This window comes from Agelaius phoeniceus (genome assembly GCF_051311805.1).
Source record: "Agelaius phoeniceus isolate bAgePho1 chromosome W unlocalized genomic scaffold, bAgePho1.hap1 SUPER_W_unloc_2, whole genome shotgun sequence".
Taxonomy (NCBI): domain Eukaryota; kingdom Metazoa; phylum Chordata; class Aves; order Passeriformes; family Icteridae; genus Agelaius; species Agelaius phoeniceus.
In genome coordinates, this window is record NW_027509867.1 from 4863275 (window position 1) to 4881943 (window position 18669).

General features: G+C 52.2%; 1 protein-coding gene across 1 annotated transcript in view; it reads left to right on the forward strand.

Moving 5' to 3' along the window:
* The window catches only part of LOC143692675 (uncharacterized), a 169624-nt gene that overhangs the window by 4147 nt on the left and 146808 nt on the right, over window positions 1-18669 (forward strand). The gene's annotated exons all lie outside the window — the stretch shown is intronic.

Below are 18669 nucleotides of genomic sequence, written 5' to 3' on the forward strand. Positions count from 1 at the left end.
AGATGGGAAAGCCTGGGAGGGTCTCTTTCCCTTCTGGCTGGCACAGAGGTAACAAGGCCAGCCCAGCTCCCCATCTCAGCCAAGGTGGGCCATGTGGGTTCTCTGCTTGCTTTTTCTACTTCTCTTGGGCTTGAGATTGAAGGCACTTGAGATGACAGTACGTGTTCAGACTCAGGTGTTTATTGTTTCTTACCCATGTTACATTCTTAAGGCCGTGAGTTCTGCACTCTTTCATTAGCAGGGTACAAAATGGCTAAGTATCTCTTGTTATAAGGTCTTTTAAGGCTAAACTATCCAATTAAGAAAAGATACCTAAATTATTTTCCCTTTTAACCCAATAATTGATCATTTGAAGCCTGCAATGCAGACTTTTATGTCCAATTACAAAATACCACCCAAACCCATGAAGAAGAAGGAAGAAGAAGGTGAAGAAGAAGGAAGAAGGTAAAGAAGAACAACCCATCTCCACCCTAAAACCTCCATCTGGCTTCATATTTATTATTATCTTCTAAAACCCCGAAGTCTTAAGATTTTTCTGTGATATTATACACTTCTAACCAACTACACACCCATAATCCCAATGCTATTGATCAATTTTGGAAGCCTTCTCCACAGCCTCAGGTCAAATGCAGCGTTCTCTTGCAGGTCTGTGCCTTTCAGCAGAGAAAGTTTAAATTTCTCAGCATCCAGGGTTCCAGCAGAGCTGGGCGGCTCCTGCCGTGGGGCCGGGCCCCTTCCCAGGGACCCCGCCAGGCCCCATCGGCTGCCGGGCAGGGCAGGGGAGGCCGCGGGGCCGAGGCCGGGCCGGGCCATGGCTGCAGTTGGGAACATCTGGGCCCTGCTGAGCCCTGCCCCGCCGCCAGCCCGGGCCCAGCCAGGATCCACCGGGCCCCAGGAGCAGCCCCGGGCCGGGCCAGCTCGGCCAAGATTCTGCCACCCTTGGGCTTCAGCCGCAAGCCCTGGGCAGGGGCAGGAGAAGCCATCGGCCCCCGGCCGTGCTGCTGCTGTGCTCTGGCCTGGCTGCTGAGATCCTGGCCCTGCCCCAGCGCGGCCCATCCTGACACAGCCCCAGCGCAGCCGCTGCAGAAACCTCCATCGTAAAACAGCTCCGGCCGCAAGCACCGAGCCCGGCCGGGGGCACGGAACCATCTGCAGGCCCCGGGTGAGATATGAACTCTTTCAGTGCTTCCATCCTCCCTCCAGTGAGAGAAAAGGACAAAGTGCAGGCACACAGAGGGGCAACATGAAGACACCAAGGTCAGTGAAGAGATAGTTGGGTCCCAGATGGGAGGGATGAGGAGATGCCTTGATCTTGGGGCTGAAATCCTCTTGTAAAGCTATGGAGAAGGATGGAATTAATATATCAGACTCTCTTTTTCCCTATATGTAATTGAAAATATGGGTAGATGACTTGTTCAGCAAAAACCTCCATGCTAAAGTAGGCAAATGTTGAAGTAGCTGTGATCCCATGAGATGTTTAAACAGAGAAAGAGAGAAGAGTGGTGACACCCTGTGGCCTCAGGGAGAGAAGAAGATCTCTGTTCTCAGAGATGAAGATGATTTCAGAAATAGATGAAGCGAATCTTTGCTCTTGAACAGCTCATCTTTAAACTCATACCCCATTAGTTGACATGGCCCATAAAACATCTGTGGGAAAAGCTATGAAAAAATGGGAGGGACTTCACAATTGCAGATTTTCTGGGCAGCTGCTATTTGTGGGAATTGAGAGCCACGAGCGAACTGTTTTCTTATGGAGAAGTCTCCATAGCATGAAAGCGAGACTCCTCTCCCTAAGTGAACTGAAGAAATACTGTTCTAGATGGTGTAAACTGACTGAAACTTTCAGTCTCCTTGCATTTGTCTCCTTGCATTGTCAGTAAGAAAGAAAAGGTTGTAGGGAGAGGAGAAGTGTTCATATTCTTATTACTCTTTCTTCTATTTACTGGTAATAAACTTTTCTATATACCCTTTTAAAATTTTGAGCCTACTTTGCCTTTCTCCTAATCCTATCTCACAGCAGGAAATGAGTAAATATATTCCAGTGAGTGCAATGGTAATTAGCCAACACTGATCCCACTGCACTAATAGATGCATTGGCTGAGAAATCTCAAATTAGCAAACCAAAATCACTCCAGATACATTCCTGATAAACTGCATAAGAGCAGAGGGAAATCAAGGCAGAGCCATGGTTTGTCAGGACTTGCTGCATCCTGATGAGCCCTGTGGTGCATTTGGAGCTGAGCCCTTGAACCTCAGGGCCTGAGAGGAGATTGCACAAACCTTTCCAGGCGTGAAAGTCAGAAGAAAACCCCAAAGTGTCTCAAAGCATGAATGGGTCTCAGTGAGGTCCATCCCCAACACAGGCGCCTCATGGACTCCTTGGAGGAGACAATTGGAGGACAGGATTGACCAAAAACATCTCAGAGTCTCAGTGTGGAAAGGAAATTCCATACTACCTTAAAAAATTTGAGAAGCTCAAAGCATTACTAAGCCCCACTGAGTGTCAGTACAAAGCTCTCAGGGGACTCATTAAAGCAGATAATTGGAGCCATGACTGCACAAACCTCTCAAAGAATTTGTATCAAAAGGGAAACACCAAGAACCTTAAAATAACTAAAGTACCTTGAAGCATTAATGAGCCCACTGAATGTTGTTACTGATAACGGCTCTCCAGGGACTAATTACAGCAGATAATTGGAGCCTGTAAATGCACAATCTTTCTCATAGAGTCTGTATCAAAAGGGAAAGGGGAAGTAGCTTAAAGAACTTAAGTACCCTGAAGTATTAATGAGTCCCAATCAATGCTGCAACAGGCAGAGAATCTCCAGGGACTAATTAGAGCAGATAATTGGAGGCCATGATTGCACAAACCTCTCAGAGACTGCAAGGCAAAAGCCAAAGCCAAAGTCCTTTGAAAAACCTGCAGTCCCTGCAGGGAGCATGAAGGAGCCCCCAGGGCCATTGCTGAGCAAGGCTCCCCAGGGACTCCTTGCAGCAGATCCTTGAGGCCACTGGGATGTGGGCTAGGGGGGGATGCTGAGGGCAGCACAAGGGGCTGACAGTGCCCAGCCTGGCTGGGGCTGTGCCAGGAGGCCCCAGGGCCTCAGGACAAGGTGTCTCCTCCCAGCCCTTGCTGGCACAGACCCTGCTGTGCCCCAGGGCACCAAGACTTGGCTTCTCTTTGTCCCCACCTGTCATCACTGCCTGCAGTTCTCTGCTCTGCCTGGGGCCTGGGGACACTTGCTCAGTCGTGTCCCTCACTGGGACCCATTAAAAGTCCAAGAAACTTTGGAGTTGGATTCTGCCTTGGAGTTCTGCAGAGGTTTCTTCAGCTGCCTCTCAGGGACTGATGTTCAGGGCCTGAGCACAAAGCCCCAGAGGCTGATTAAAGTCCTTGTGCTGTGTCTGTGCTGCTGAGCTGGGCTGGGCTCCTGGCACAGAGGCAGCTCCTGCTTGCCAAGAAGAGCTTCAAAAGCACATTTCTCTTGATGAGCAGCTCTTGTGCCAGCCCAGCAGGGCTGGGGCACTGCCTGCAGCCAGCCCGGGCACAGCACAGAGGCACAGAGAGCTTCAATCAGTCAGGGCTGGGAAGGGGCTGAGAAGTGCCTGGGGCACAATCACTGCCAGCCCTTGGCACAGGAACCTCTGGCTGCAGGACAGTGCAGCTGCAGCTCCTGGAGACATCTCCTCAAGCTGGAACATGCCAATACCTGCAGAGCCTGTGAGTGCATTCTCTGCTTGTCTCTTTTGCAGAGCAGCCAGGGGTGCCCAGGGCTGTCCTGCAGAGCAGGGTCCTGCAGCCCAGGGCGCTGTGCTGGGGCAGGGACTCTGCTGCCTGCCAGGGACAGCTCTCAGCCAGCCCTGGCAGCTGCTCCCAGCGCTGGGGAGAAGCTCTGGGGGGAAGGAGCCGCCCTGAGCAGGGCAGGGGCTGCTGCTGAGAGGGGCTGGGTGGGGCAGGGCTGCTCCCAGCTCCAGACCAGCCTGGGCACAGCTCCGGAGGGCACTTCCCAAAGAAGGTAAGCCTGGGATTGCTGGAAAGATCAGGAGCTTTCCTGAGAGTGTTTTCAATTTCCTGCTTGAAGAAGGATGGGAACACTGGGGTGATTACAAAAAGATTTTTTTTTACTTTATACAATTTTCGTATATTTGTAGCTCTATAAATTACTATTACATAATTTTAAATATATATTCCTTTTTTAAGTCTATTAAACTCTTAATGAACTCTATTACTATTATATAAATCTATAACTATAATCCTTTATTAACATTATTATTTTCCCTAACCTTTTTCTTTGATTTTAGAAAAATAAACTGATTGTCTAAATGCATTCCTGAAATACATATAGTATACAAAACATATAGTATCCTGTATAGTTTTATTATCAGGAAGAGGACCTACAAGAAGAACATTTTGTTTTTTGACCAGAATGTGAGCAGTCATAACAAAAAGTGAAGGCAAAGAAGCCCTTGGACCTACTCCAATGGATTGAGCCAGGAATGTGTAACTGGGGTAAGTGAATCTCCTATAGGATGTTCCTGTTCAATATCCTAATTAATCAACCTTAATAAATTGCTGAAATCAGTGGCCGGGTGTGCCCCATCCCCACTGGGACACCTGGAAGCTTCCAATTAATATCTGGTTTTTACTTTACTGTTCTAACACTGTTGCAAGGGGATTTTTTTCTCTTTTGATTTTAAAAAACAAGGGGATGAGAGAAGCAGAACAGGAATTGTAATCCCAGAATGACAGAACATTCTGAGTTGAAAGGGACACAGCAGAATCATCAAAGGAATGTTTGATCTTTTACAGGGACTGCAGAACTGTAAATTAAGTTGATCAGTGTCTCTGCTGGGAGCCTCCCAAAGGGCCCTCAGCCACTCCTCAGCCCTGCACAGCAGCAGCAGCACCTTTGCAGGGCCCAGCAGGGCTCTCCTGAGCTGCCCTTGCCCAGCTGCACACAGAGCCTGCCCCAGCCAGGGCCCTGCACACAGGCAGGTTTCTGTAGGGCCCCAGCCAGGGCACACAGGCTGGCATGGGCTCTGTGAGCGCTGGCAGGGACAAGGCTCCTCTCAGGAGGGAATGTCCAGGCCCAGGGAGATGCTCAGGGAAGGAGAGGGGGCTGAAGAGAGCAGGGCTGGGGCAGGAGGGCACTGTTGGTGTGTGGGAGGTGCCGGGCACAGCTGGGCACGGGAACACTGTCCTGAGTGCCCGGCTGTCTCTGCCCTGCCCTCTCAGGCACAGCACCACAACATCTGCTCTTGGTTCTGCCCTGCCCTGACATTGGCACTGTTATCTGCTGCTCTCAGGGAGGCTCTGGCATCTGCAGCAGCTGAGTCAGGCACTGCCCTTGGCATTCCTGCCAGGCAGGGCTGTCCATGGCAATGGGGTGTCCAAGCTTCCCTGGCACCTGTGGGGCTGTGGGCAAAGCAGTCCATGGCAAAGGGGAATGAGCTGAGCCCCCTCCCTGAGATCCCATCATGGGCACAGCCAGGGATCTCCTTGCTGTGCCCTGCCAGGCTCTGAGCTGCCCTCCTGGGTGCAGATCTGTGCCAGAGCCTCTGGGAGTTCCCTGAATGTCCCACGGGGAAGGGCAGAGCTGCCACAGCTGAGGAAATGCTGCTGGGTTTGCCCAGGGAGCCGTGAGTGTCCTTGGCACAAGGGGGTGCTGAGACCTTGCCCAGAGACCTTGAGAGAGGGTGAGACACTCAGGGATCCCTCTGCTCTGGGCAGGGTCTGGTTTATCCCAGGGTGATCCAGGAGTGTGACTGTGCTCTGATTGCAGCCCAAGGTGCAAAGCCAGGGCAGTTGGGAACAAGCCCATCCAGCCCCTCACCTTCCCTCAGCCACAGGGAATCCTTTGCCTCTCCCATCTCTCAGTGGCAAACTCTGAGTGCAGCAGAAATGCTGGGGATTTGTGACCTCAGAGAGCCAGGAATGATGTGTGGGTAGGAAAACAATTCCTTAAACCAGCTCCTGCCATCCATGTCCTGTAGGACTGTGAGTGCAGATGCTACCAAGCCTGTCTGCATTAGGAGTGATTCCCCTGACAAATCTTGAATATCCAGCCTTGTCCCTCTGCCTCATGGCCACAAACCCAGGACAGTAGGGCAGGAATGGCTCCTTGAGAGCCCCCACGCACAGGCCTGGCTGCTCTTGGCACACTCAGCCAGCACAACTGGAGCTCAGGCAGGGACCTGGGTGAAGGTTTTCCCAGAGCAGGAACAAGGCTGGGTGAGTCCAGCGGGGCAGTCTGCAGGGAATGGCCCAGGTTTGGCTCAAAGCAGCCTCTCCTGACTTGTCACTGCCCTTTCTCCATGAACAGGTCTCCATGTGCAGCCCCAGCAAATGTCCAACAGCAGCTGCATCAGGCACTTCCTCCTGCTGGCATTGGCAGACACACGGCAGCTGCAGCTCCTGCACTTCTGCCTCTTGCTGGGCATCTCCCTGGCTGCCCTCCTGGGCAACGGCCTCATCATCAGCGCCGTAGCCTGCGGCCACCACCTGCACACGCCCATGTTCTTCTTCCTGCTCAACCTGGCCCTCAGCGACCTGGGCTCCATCTGCACCACTGTCCCCAAAGCCATGCACAATTCCCTCTGGGACACCAGCAACATCTCCTACACTGGATGTGCTGCTCAGCTCTTTTTCTTTACGTTCTTCATCTCAGCAGAGCTTTCCCTCCTGACCATGATGTGCTACGACCGCTACGTGTCCATCTGCAAACCCCTGCACTACGGGACCCTCCTGGGCAGCAGAGCTTGTGCCCACATGGCAGCAGCTGCCTGGGCCAGTGCCTTTGTCTATTCACTGCTGCACACGGCCAATACATTTTCCCTGCCCCTGTGCCATGGCAATGCCCTGGGCCAGTTCTTCTGTGAAATCCCTCAGATCCTCAAGCTCTCCTGTTCCAAATCCTATCTCAGGGAACTTTGGCTTCTTGCTGTTAGTGCCTGTTTATTTTCTGGATGTTTTGCATTCATTGTTTTCTCCTATGTGCAGATCTTCAGGGTTGTGCTGAGGATCCCCTCTGAGCAGGGACGGCACAAAGCCTTTTCCACCTGCCTCCCTCACCTGGCCGTGGTCTCTCTATTCCTCAGCACTGGTATATTTTCCTACCTGAAGCCCCCCTCCATGTCCTCCCCATGCCTGGATGGGGCCCTGTCAATTCTGTACTCGGTGGTGCCTCCAGCCCTGAACCCCCTCATCTACAGCCTGAGGAACCAGGAGCTGAAGGCTGCAGTGTGGAGACTGATGATAGGATGGTTTCAGAAACATTAATCTGCTGGCCAATTTCTGCAAATCACTTGAAATAAAAGTTATATTTGATCCTTCCTGTTGATTTAATTTTGGAGGTTCTTTTCCTTTGTTTTAGTATTTTCATATTGTGAACAAAGAAATGTCAATCTTGGTGCCATTTCTCATTTCATTTCTGTCCACCTTCCCTGTGGCCACAGACTGTGTCAGTGTGGGTTGTGCTCTTGGTGGCATTAAAGGAACTAAAGGATCTCTCCCAGCAGAGTTTTCTGCAGAGATGCCCTTTTGTTGCCTTCTCTGGAGCTGCAGCAGCAATGTCTGTGTGCAGAGCTGGGGCAGATCAGTGCTGGCCCAGCAGCTGTGCCCAGCAGCAGCAGCAGCAGCAGCACTTGGTGTTGCCAGTGCTGCTGCCGTGGCCCTGCCCCGCTGCCCTGGTGGCCCTGGTGTTGCTGCAGGGCCTGAGTGCTCTCGGGGCCGGGCACAGCCCTGGGGGTGGCAGTGCCAGGGCTGCAGCAGGGACAGGCCATGGGCACTGCTGGGGCAGCGCTGACGCCTCAGGCCAGGCCCTGGGGGCTCCAGGCTCCTTGCCCAGGCTCTCTCAAGAACACGGCCAGGCCAATGCTCAGCACAGAAACCCCCGTCAGCAGCCCCAGGCTGGCCGTGGGCAGGCTGGGGGCAAACAGCATGGCTGGGGCTCTGCAAGGGCCCTGGGGCAGACGGGAAGGAGCAGCAGAGCAGGGGCTGATCCATGCCCAGGGCGCTGCACAGCCCAGGGCAGCGTCCCAGAGCGTCCTCATGCAGCTGCCAACAACATCCCCCCTCTGCAGCCCTGGCCTCTCCCCCAGCTCACACAGGTGCCCCATCCTTGCAGGCACAGACACGGCAGCACTGCCTCAGCAGCCCCTGTTTGCATTGCACACAGCAGGGCCAGCACCCCCATGCTGTTGCTGTGGGGACATGAACCTGAGGGAGCACAAATGCCATCAGCTCCTGGGGCCAGCCAGGGCTGGGGGACACCAGGGAAACCACTCAGCTTTGTCCTGGCCTCTGCACTCAGCCAGAAAGTTTGTTCCCATCAGCTGGGAGTTTCCTGTGCCACTGCAGACGCTGTTGCTCAGAGCCAGGGCTGCCTGGCAGCCACCCCCAAACTGCCCTCAGCATTTCTTCTGCCTTTCCTTTGCCTTCTTTACTCTTCCCTGGTACAAATTTCTTCCCATTGCCCACCCCTGTTCCCTCCCCTGCCAACAGCCCATCTCTGTCCTCATCCTGCTGGCCACACCATTCCTGATGCAGGCCAGGAGCCATTGGCCTTCTTGGCCACCTGGGCACACTGCTGCCTCATGTCCAGCCTGCTGTCCATCAGTCCCTGCAGGTCCCTTTCTGCCTGGCTGCTCTCCAGCCACTCTGTCCCCAGCCTGTAGTGCTGCAGGGGTTGTTGTGGCCAAAGTGCAGGACCCGGCACTTGGACTTGTTAAACCTCACCTTGTTGGATTTGGGCCTTGGTTTCAGCCTGTCCAGGGCACTGTGCAGAGCCCTCCTACCCTCCAGCAGATCCACTCTCCCAGCCAACTTGGTGTCACCATGGTTCCATGAGGCCCCTGAGTGTTCCAATGGTCTCCATCATTCAATTTGTTTCCGAGTGTCACAATGTTCCTTTGGTTACATGGGACCTCTTGGTGTCACAATGGTCCCTTGGATCCTTGGGCCCTGAAGTGTCACATGGGCCCTTCATCCCCCCAGGCCTTGCAGTGTCACAATGGATCCTTGGTTCCATAAGGTCTGGCAGTGCAGCAATGCTCTCCTTAGTTCCACAGTGTTACAGTGGCCCCTGTGCTCTGTGTCACCATGGTCATCTTAGTGCCACCAGGCCCTGCAGTGTCACCATGGCCCCTTGGCTCTGTGCTGCCATGTCATACACAGTGTCACCATGGTCCTCTTGGTGCCACCAGGCCCCGCAGTGTCACAATGGCCCCTTGCTTCCCCGGGGCCCTGCAGGGTCACAATCATCAGAGAATCAACGAGACTGGAAAAGACCTTGGAGAGCATCAAGTCCAACCTGGGACCCAACACCACCTTGTCACCCAGACCATGGCACGAAGTGCCACATCCAGTCTTTCCTTAAACACTTCCAGGGACGGAGACTCACCCACCTCCCTGTGCAGCCCATTCCAATTCCCCATCACCCTTTGTGTGGAGAATATTTCCTAATGTTCAGCCTAAATGTCCCCTGGTGCAGCTGAAGGCTGTGTCCTCTTGTCCTGTCACTGTTCCCTGGGAAAAAAGCCCGACCCCCACCTGGCTGCACCCTCCTGTCAGGGAGTTGTAGAGAGTGATGAGGTCTCCCCTGAGCCTCCTCTTCTCCAGGATAAACAACCCCAGCTCCCTCAGCTGCTCCTCACAGGACTTGTGTTCCAGAGCCCTCCCCAGCCTTGCTGCCCTTCTCTGGACACGCTCCTGCCCCTCCATGTCCTTCCTAAATTGGGCGGCCCAGAACTGGACACAGCACTCCAGGTGATGCCCAACCAGTGCCAAGCACAGGGGAAGAATCCCTGCCCTTCTCCTGCTGGCCACACCATTACTGATCCATAGGAGTGCCAGGGGTTGGATGATGGAAATGGTGGGGAGGGGGTGGGCACAAAGAGCTCTTGATTGTCAGCCATAAAGGATCTTGATTTTCATTTCTATTCAGAGAAGAAATACTGATCTTCCCATCAACTTGTGTCATCAGTATGCAGTTTTTTATTTCCTCTCCTTCTTTTTTCGCATGTTTCAAGCTCTCCACTTTAAATGCCCATGTCTAAGGATTTCTCTACAGCAGCTGGATCTATATCCTTCCTCTGCTCTCAGATTTTCTTCCTCCAGATCTGGTCATTGAAGTGCCTCTTAACTGACTGGTTTCATGCTTTGATCTGCAGGGAGTTGCCCAGTCTTTCTGAAGTTCAAATAAATATCACATTAGTCAACATGTTAATTGTGTTTATATCTATCACTTAATTACCTTTTCTTATGTCTTTTCCTAAAACTGTTCCAGTACAGAAATCCCTTTGGGGATGGGGGACATGTCAGATGCTGCTGGGACATCACAGAAAGCTGAGGGAAGAGCTCTGATGGTTATTAAACTGTTCAAATGTTCAACTTGTGTTTGTTGGCAAGAAACCTTTCTGTGCCTCTGAGTGTCACCAGGCCCTGAGCCCAAAGGACACAAACCTGATGAGTTGTGGTTCCCACTGCAGGGGCTGCACTTGGACCTTGGCTCTGCACAGGAGAGCTCTTCATCCCCTTTCTCTCTTTTCCTCCCTCTGGGCATGGAGGGAGCTCCTGACTTCAGCCTGTGACTCATGTGTGCAAAGAGCAAATCTGGGCAGAATCGGGACAGGGAGGGTTTGGGGGGAACTTGGGATCTGTGCTGGGCACAGAAGGTGTTTTCCATTGCTCTGAGATTGTCTGCTGTGCAAAGTGGATTTAATATCCAGCAGAGGAATGACTTTTGCATTTGATGGAGCTGTGCCTTCCCTTGGCTTTATTGGCTGACAAGAAATGAACATCCCTCTGTGTCTCGGGCAGCTCCTTCTGCAAGGAAAGCAGGTGGGAGTTGGAGCCAAGGAGCTGAAAGCTGCAGGTGCAGCCTGGGCTGGAGGGAGCTGAGATTTGCACAAGGCTGCTCTGAGTGCCAGGGCTTGGATGGGGGAAATGGTGGGGTGGGGGTAGGGACAGAGTCTGATTGATTGTCAGCCATGAAGGGTCTTGATTTTCATATCCATTCAAACTGCATGAGGAGGTACCTGGATTCAGTGTCAGTTGGAGATTGCACATATCGATTTATAAACAGGAAAGCAAAACTAAACAGGACTTAAAAAATCTTTTCTCGCTGTCTTTTTAAATATCATGTGTTCAGTTTCAATACACTACTGAGATCTACTTAACCACAAAGGATTTGAAAATTAAAATTAAATGATTCCCAGAGGCTTGGCTTGTTCAGGTGTTCTCAATGTTCATGAGCCCTGGGACACTGAATTCCTGCACTGAAGAGCTGAAGGCTGAACAAGCCTCTGGAGCAGTGAAATTCAGCAGCAGCCTCCAAGTTGCTGAGGATGTCAGCAGCCCCCAGTGAGGCCATCCCTGCCCAGAGACCGTGGGGGAATGGGCAGACAAGGAGAGCGTCCCTGGGGCTGGGGCAGCACAACTCAGAGGCACCAGCGGCTCCAGCTGGGCAATGGAGTGTGGAATGTGGCTGGGAAAGCCCTGCCTGGGCTGGGCCAAGCAGGACACACAAACCCTGACTCCCATCCACTAAAAAACTCTCTCAAGGATACATTTAAGAGGAATTACAATTGTTTCTGTACCCTAAGTTGGACACACTGGAGAAATACTGACAGGAAATCCTCAAGAGCTCAAAACAACCAAACAGCCTTTACTGGCAACTTTAGAAAATCAAAGAAATTTTCACAAAAGGTTTAATAGGATATTCAATCAACAAAAAACACTTCTCAAAACATTAATTTGGCCCATTCAACTTCACAAACTCTAAGCCTGTGCAATTTCATGTTAATCAAAATTTGCAAGAGGACAAAAATAGAAGAAGTATTTTTCTTCCTCTTTCTCAGAGTGAGAGAAAGAAAAATAAGATTGAGAGAAGCACAGACAGAGCTTGCAACTCCTGGATTCCAGCAGAGTTCAGATGGAAATTCCAAGAGGAGGTAGGGTCAAGATATGTGCTTGCCTTGTGGTCAGCCTTCAATACCCCTTGGTCTCCCTGGGCCCTTCCCCCAGGTGGGGCTTGGGCTCATTTGGTCCCTCAGGAGCTGGGCTGGGGGCTGCAGAGGTGGCTGTGGAGCATTGCCTGTGCTGTGCCAGGGACTGGCAGCCACTGCTGGGCTGGGATAGAGGCTCTGGGGGGATTGGGGTTCCAGGGCAGGGCAGGGCTGGGGTTCCAGGGCAGGGCAAGGCTGGATCTGCCCCTTCGTCCCCCACACACAAAATGTTTTGAACCAAGAACCTCCTCCAGTCTCTTACAGTAAGGCAATGTTGCAGGTAAAATCCCAATTCTGGCCATGGGCATCTGGATGAGAAGGAAAATTATTTTCCACAGGAAGGGAAGCACAGAGCCCCTGTGTGTGGAAGGCAGGTGAGATCCTCACTAGGCCAAGGTCTGTCAGACTTGTCAGGAATGGGAGATTTTGTCTGGGAGCAGTCTTTCGATTTAGGGTAGGTGGAACCCAATCTTGGCCAGGGATACCTGGCGAAGCAGGACAGTTCTTTTCCATAGGAAGGAAAGCACAAAGCCTTCCCCAGTGTTTTGGGGACAGATGGGAAGTGATCCTTGTGAAACCACTGCTAGACAGATTTGTCCTGGCAATATTCCTATTGGAAGAATCCCTGGATATAAGGAAATTTGGAGGTGAAGTCCCAATTCTGGCAATGGGTGCCCGTAGAAGAAGGAGATTTCTTTTCCATAGGAAGGAAAGCACAAAGCCCCATTGTTTCAGCAGCAGATGAAAAGTGACCCTCAGCATGCCAAGGTCAGCTGGACCAGTCACGTGGCTCCTGGGAGGCCAAACCAGCCAGATCTGATCTGTTTTCCCTTGGTTTTATGGTGCCCCATAGGGTCACAATGGTGCCTTGGATTCACGAGGCCCCACAGTGCTATAAGGGTGACTTGTTTCCATGGGATCCAGCAGTGTCACAAACACTCCTTGATTACAGGAAGACTTGCAGTGTCACAATGGACCCTTGGTTCAATGGCGTCTCACAATGTCACACTAGCCCCCAGTTTCCATAAGGCCCCGAAGTGCCACAATGATCCCAACAATTCCATGAGGACTTGCAGTGTCACAATGGTCGCCACGGTTCCACAGGCCCCACGATGTCATGTGTCGACCCTGTTCCATGAGCCCTGCAATGTCACAATGGACCTTTAGACCCTGGGGGTTTGCAGTGTCACAATGGCCCCTTGGTTCCATGAGGCTGTGAAGTGTCCTAATGGTCTCTCCATGGTTCCATGAGGCCCTGCAATGTCACAATGGACCTTTGGCTCCATGGGGTCTAGCAGTGTCACAATGGCTCCTTGGTTTCATGACACCCCAAAGTGTCACAATGGTCTCCACAGTTTCAGGAGGCCCCAAGATTTCACAACGGACCCTTGGTTTGATGAGGCCTCTCAGTGTCACAAGGATCCCTACATTCCATGGAGCCACACAGAGTCAGTACAGTCCCCTTGGTTCCATGAGGTTCAGCAATGTCACAGTGCTCTCCATGATTCCATGAGGCCCCACAGTGTCACAATGGTCCCTTGGTGTCACAGGGCCCCACAGAGTCACAATCGTCCCTTGGTCTCACAGGGCCCCACAGTGTCACAATGGTCCCTTGGTTCCAGGCACTGTTGCTGCCCAACCAGCTCCTGCTTTCTTTAGGAGCAGCCCTGGGAACTGATTTTGTTCCCTCAGTGGCACAACATCCCTGTTCTCACACTGCCAAAGAAAGCTGTTGATGCCAAGTGCGCCCAGGATGAAACATTGCCTGTAGGCAAGGTTAAGTCAAAAGGTCTATGTGAAGTTAAACGCTGCAAAGTGTTGTTCTTTTGCTAAGTTGTTATTTTAATGTAAGTTATTAGGCTAAGTACTGTTAAATATTAATCCTCTGTTAAATTGCAAAGTCATAGGTTATAATTTATCTTAAATACTGTTAGCTGCTGGTTTTGGCTAAATTGTGACATTTAAGGTATCAGTTGAGATTAAGGTATAAGTTAAGTCCCGGTAAGTTTGAGCTCTGTTAAGCTTTTGGGCCATGTTCCTTTTATCCTTGCCTTCACTGTCCTTGTGTCACACACATACACACACACAGGGACTGTTCCAACTTCATTTCTGGTTTGATTGCCTGGATTCTTTTGGTTTTGTTGTTGCTTTGTTTCCCTGCTATCCCTGAAGTGTCCAGTCAGGAGCAGAATGACTCTTGCCAAGGAACTTTGTGCTGCTTTCCCTTAATATTAAATCTGGTTTTTGCTGATCCCTTGCTGGGGATTTTTTCAGCGCTCTCAAGGCCTCGTTGGTACCAGGGTGAAGGAGCCCTGGCCCAGGCTCTGGCCCTGGGGGACACGGGGACGCTGCCGGGGGGTCCCTGTCCCCCTGTGCCACCCCCAGGGCCCCGGCCCCCCGTCCCCGTGTCAGGCTCTGGGGTTGATCTCATGGAACATCCTCTGGGGGAGGCTGCGGCGCCGGGGGCGGGGGGACCTGGGGGGACAGGGGACCCCGCTGTGCACGAGCAGGGTTGGACTGCTCTGGGGGGAACTGTGAGGGGGGCTGGGGCAGAGTGACCTCCCCAGTGACCTCACACAGCCCCTGTGATGTCACACAGCCCCTGTGATGTCACACAGCCTCTGTGATGTCACACAGCCAACTCTGAGATGTCACCCTATGATGTGATACAGCTGCTCTGCGATGGCAGTCTGCTCTATGGCCTCATATCCTACTCTGGGATGTCACAGCCAGATCTGTGATGTCACAACCCCCTCAGTGATGTCACAAAAACCTCAAGAACTCAGTTGCATTGAAACTCTGAAGTTTCTTGTATTTTGAAGAGATCCCTGTCAGGGACACGACTGAGAAAGTGTCCCCAGGTTCCAGTCAGAGCAGAACTCTGGAGGCAGTGATGACAGCTGGGGACAAGCAAGGCAAAGGTGTCTCTGGTGCTGAGTGAACCTGGATGTGTTCCAAGAATGCAAAGGGCCAGGCCTGAGCCCCAGCCCCTGGCCCGGCAGATCCTGTCCCTCCCTCATTGCTCAGGGCTCTTCCCGGGATGGGCACTGGCATGTGGGGATGGGCAATGCCAAGGGCAGGAGAATGGGGCGGCCCCTGCCAGGCTGCTGAGCAGGGACAAGGAGGCAATGAGGCCCCAGGCCTGCAAGGGTCACTTGTCCCCTTGTGGCCTCAGGCCCAGGGCCAGCAGCCATGGCCAAAGTGCTGCCCAAGTTGGCTCTGTCAGGGCTGTCTTGCAGCTGCTGCCCATCCCTGTGCCCTGTGCAGCCCAGGCTGTCCTACGTTGTCCCTGCCCTGCACCTCTGTCCCTGCAGGCTGTGGGCATCCCCTGGCTGCCCCACCTGGCTGGGCCCTTCCTTTGCTGACAGCTCTGCCTCCTGCCTGCCTCTGCCTGCCCACACAAAGCCATGGGCCTGATATCAAAAGGGTTAATTCAATTTTCACTGTGCCTGTGAACTTTTAGTACAGGAATAAGGCATTCAGGTGCTGCTTTCTCACCAAGGATAGTTGGAAGACAAGAAGAAGACATTTGGCTCAAGATTGCAGTGACAGAAAATCGAAGGACTGAGTCTGGGAACTTGAGGTGGGTTTTATGGGTAAATTGTAATATGCATGTAGTGATGCTGGTAGAATTACATGTCCACATAAGGTTACGAGTTATCCCTCACTAGACCTCAGACCCAAATAAATGATATCCTCTTAAAAAAGAAATTAGTGTTAAGGAGTCTTATTCTGATATTTTGGATATTTGGTGGTGGTGGGGCCTCCTAGAACAAGGAGTCAGCTGTGACACTGAGCAAAGTCAGGGCACAAAGGGTCCTTTTTGAGTCTGCAGAACCCCATGGAACCAAAATCCGTTTTGCTACATCGGGGTCACATTGAACCAATGGTCCATTGTGATACTGCAGCTCCAAGGAGACCATTGCGACCCTGAGAAACCTCTTGGAACCAAGGGACCATTGTGACACAGCAAGGCTGGTGGAACCATGAATCCATTGTGACACAGCATGGCCACATGGAGCCAAGGGGCTACTACTGACACTGCAGATCCAAGGAGACCATTGTGACTTAGGAACCTCATGGAACCAGGAGTCCATTGTTCCACTGTGGGGCCCTGTGGAACCAAGGGCATGACAGTGACTTTGTGGGGCCTTATGGAACAATGGAGACTATTCTGACACTTTGGGACCCAATGGAACCAAAGGGCCATTACAGCATGGCATGGCCTCATGGAACCAAGGGGTCTCCAGTGAACCCTGTGGGTCTCCAGGGGATGAAGGGTCCAGTGGAACCAAGGATACCATTGTGACACTCTGGGGCCTCATGGAACCAAAGGTCCATTGTGACACAACAGGGCCTCATGAAACCATGGAGGTCATTTTTACACTTTGAGGCCTTGTGGAACCAAAGGTCTTTTGTGGCACTTCAGAGCCTTGTGGAGCCAAGGGTGTAGAGAGCTTTTTGGATAATTGGTTAGCTGAGAAAGGACATTTTGATGTGATACCGATGGATAAGGATAGGGGAAACAAGCTGGGAACTGAGCAACCAGTGTCCAATCACTGACAAAGGTCACAGTGACCTTCTCTGAAACGGGAAGACGGGGGAGAAAATCGCTTGCCAGAAAATGTAGTTATCTTAGGTAGAAAAGTTAGAAGAATGCAAACATAGAAGCAAAATAATTGTTAGAAGATAGAAGTAGGCATGGTTGATCTAAGTGTGTTTTAACCAATAATGAGCTCAGCTTTTGCAATATGTATGAGCTTCATTAACACCAATATAAATATGTGTGGGTTTTCAATAAACTTTGGGATTTGCTATTCATGCATATGGTGTGTCGCATTTCTCCCACCGTTCACGACAAATGGTGACCCCGGAAGTCGGGACTAGCCACAGTCGGCAGCGTGAGCGGAATTCAGGTCCTATCGCAGCTGAGGACGGCAAAAGCACCGCTGAAAAAGGGAAGGTGCCGAGCCCCGGGTGACCCCAGAGGGGGGCCCAGCTGATACGTGCTGCCGGAGCCTGAAAGAGCTGCAAGAAGTGCACTGTTATCATTTAACGCAGATAAAGAAAGGCAAGCAGCATATAATTTATTTTCTAGCTTTTTATATAAGCGTAAGGTTACGGGTATAGATTTGTAGAAAGAGCTTCATGGGTTGTTAGCTCATGGGTATGCTCAAAGACTTTTTCAGACTCCTTGCACAGTGCACAGGTTATCAGACTGCCGTATATTTGGGGATTAGTTGTGGCAGGCAGTCATAGATGCTGATAAAGCCACAAGAAAGTTAGGAGATTTATGGCGACTCATGCATGCTGAATTCTTGAAATACCAGGCAGAGGAAAGAGCTGCCCAGCAGACTACTGCAGCCCGTGAAAGAAACAGGAGTTACAGAGACTGGTTTGGGTCCCCGCCGACACTAGCTCCTGCTCTAAACGGCAGTTCTCCACCCCCATCGGCGCCTGCTCTAAGCAACACGGCCCCACCGACATGAGCGCCTGTTTTAAGTTGCACCCCCTCGCCGACTTCGGTTCCTGCCCCATATGGCGGTCCCCTGCCGGCACCGGCATCTACGTTAAGCGGCGGCTCCCTGCCGACACGAGTTCCTGCTCCAGACAGCAGCTCCCTGCAGCTATCAGCTCCTGCTTTGGGCAGCAGCCCCCGCGCCGCGCGTACTCCAGCTGTGCCGCCCGCAGCCGCCCCGCCGGAGAGGCTCGTGCCGGCCCCGGTCCTGGGCAACTTAACAGCTGCAGCGCGGCCGCCTCCCGTCCCGCTCCGCTCCGCAGCCGCCCCGACCCCCGAGCCGAGGGGGCGGCAGGACGGGCCTCCCGCCCCCTGTGGAGCAGCGGGCTCCGGGAGGTCCGCCCGCTCTGCGGCTGCCCGGCACAGCTCTGCTTCCCGGCCACCAGCTCCCCGCGCCCAGACACAAATAGCAGCTGTCACCTCCTCGGCTCAACCAGCCTCCAGCCCGCCACCACCGGGAGCCTCGGAGTGGACCTGGCAGCAGCAGCAGACAGTAACCCTGATAACTACTCACCCAGAAAAGGTTCCAACTGGGGTAAAGGGACCACTTATTATTGATGGATTACCTATGGGAGCTTTGCTTTTAGGGCGTTCCTTGGCTACAATGATGGGATTATTTGTTTTATCTGGAGTGATAGATGCTGATTATACAGGGGAGATTTCCATTATGGTGCATACTCTTTTTCCACCAATGCGTATCGAAAAAGGACAAAGGATAGCTCAATTAATTCCTTTGCAACAGTTGGCTAAAACTGTACCCCCTCGTCAGGCACAGTCCAGAGGAGAGCATGGATTCGGATCCACTGGAGGCCTTGCTCTTTTGACAATGAATTTAAATGAACGGCCAAAGCGCACTGTAATTTTGGATTATCAGGGCGAAAGGCAAACCTTGGTAGGACTGTTAGATACCGGCGCAGACTCCAGCATTGTGAGTCCGGATTTCTGGCCCCACAATTGGCCATTGCAGTCAACCACGATGCCAGTAACCGGAGTTGGAGGCCTGACACTTGCAAGAAAAACACCCATGCTATCTGTGACTATTGAGAATAAAACTGTACGGGGTGTTTTGTCAGTTGTACCTTTGCCTCCTACTGTGCAGTGCCTTATTGGTCGGGACATTTTGGCTCAGATGGGTGTAGTACTGA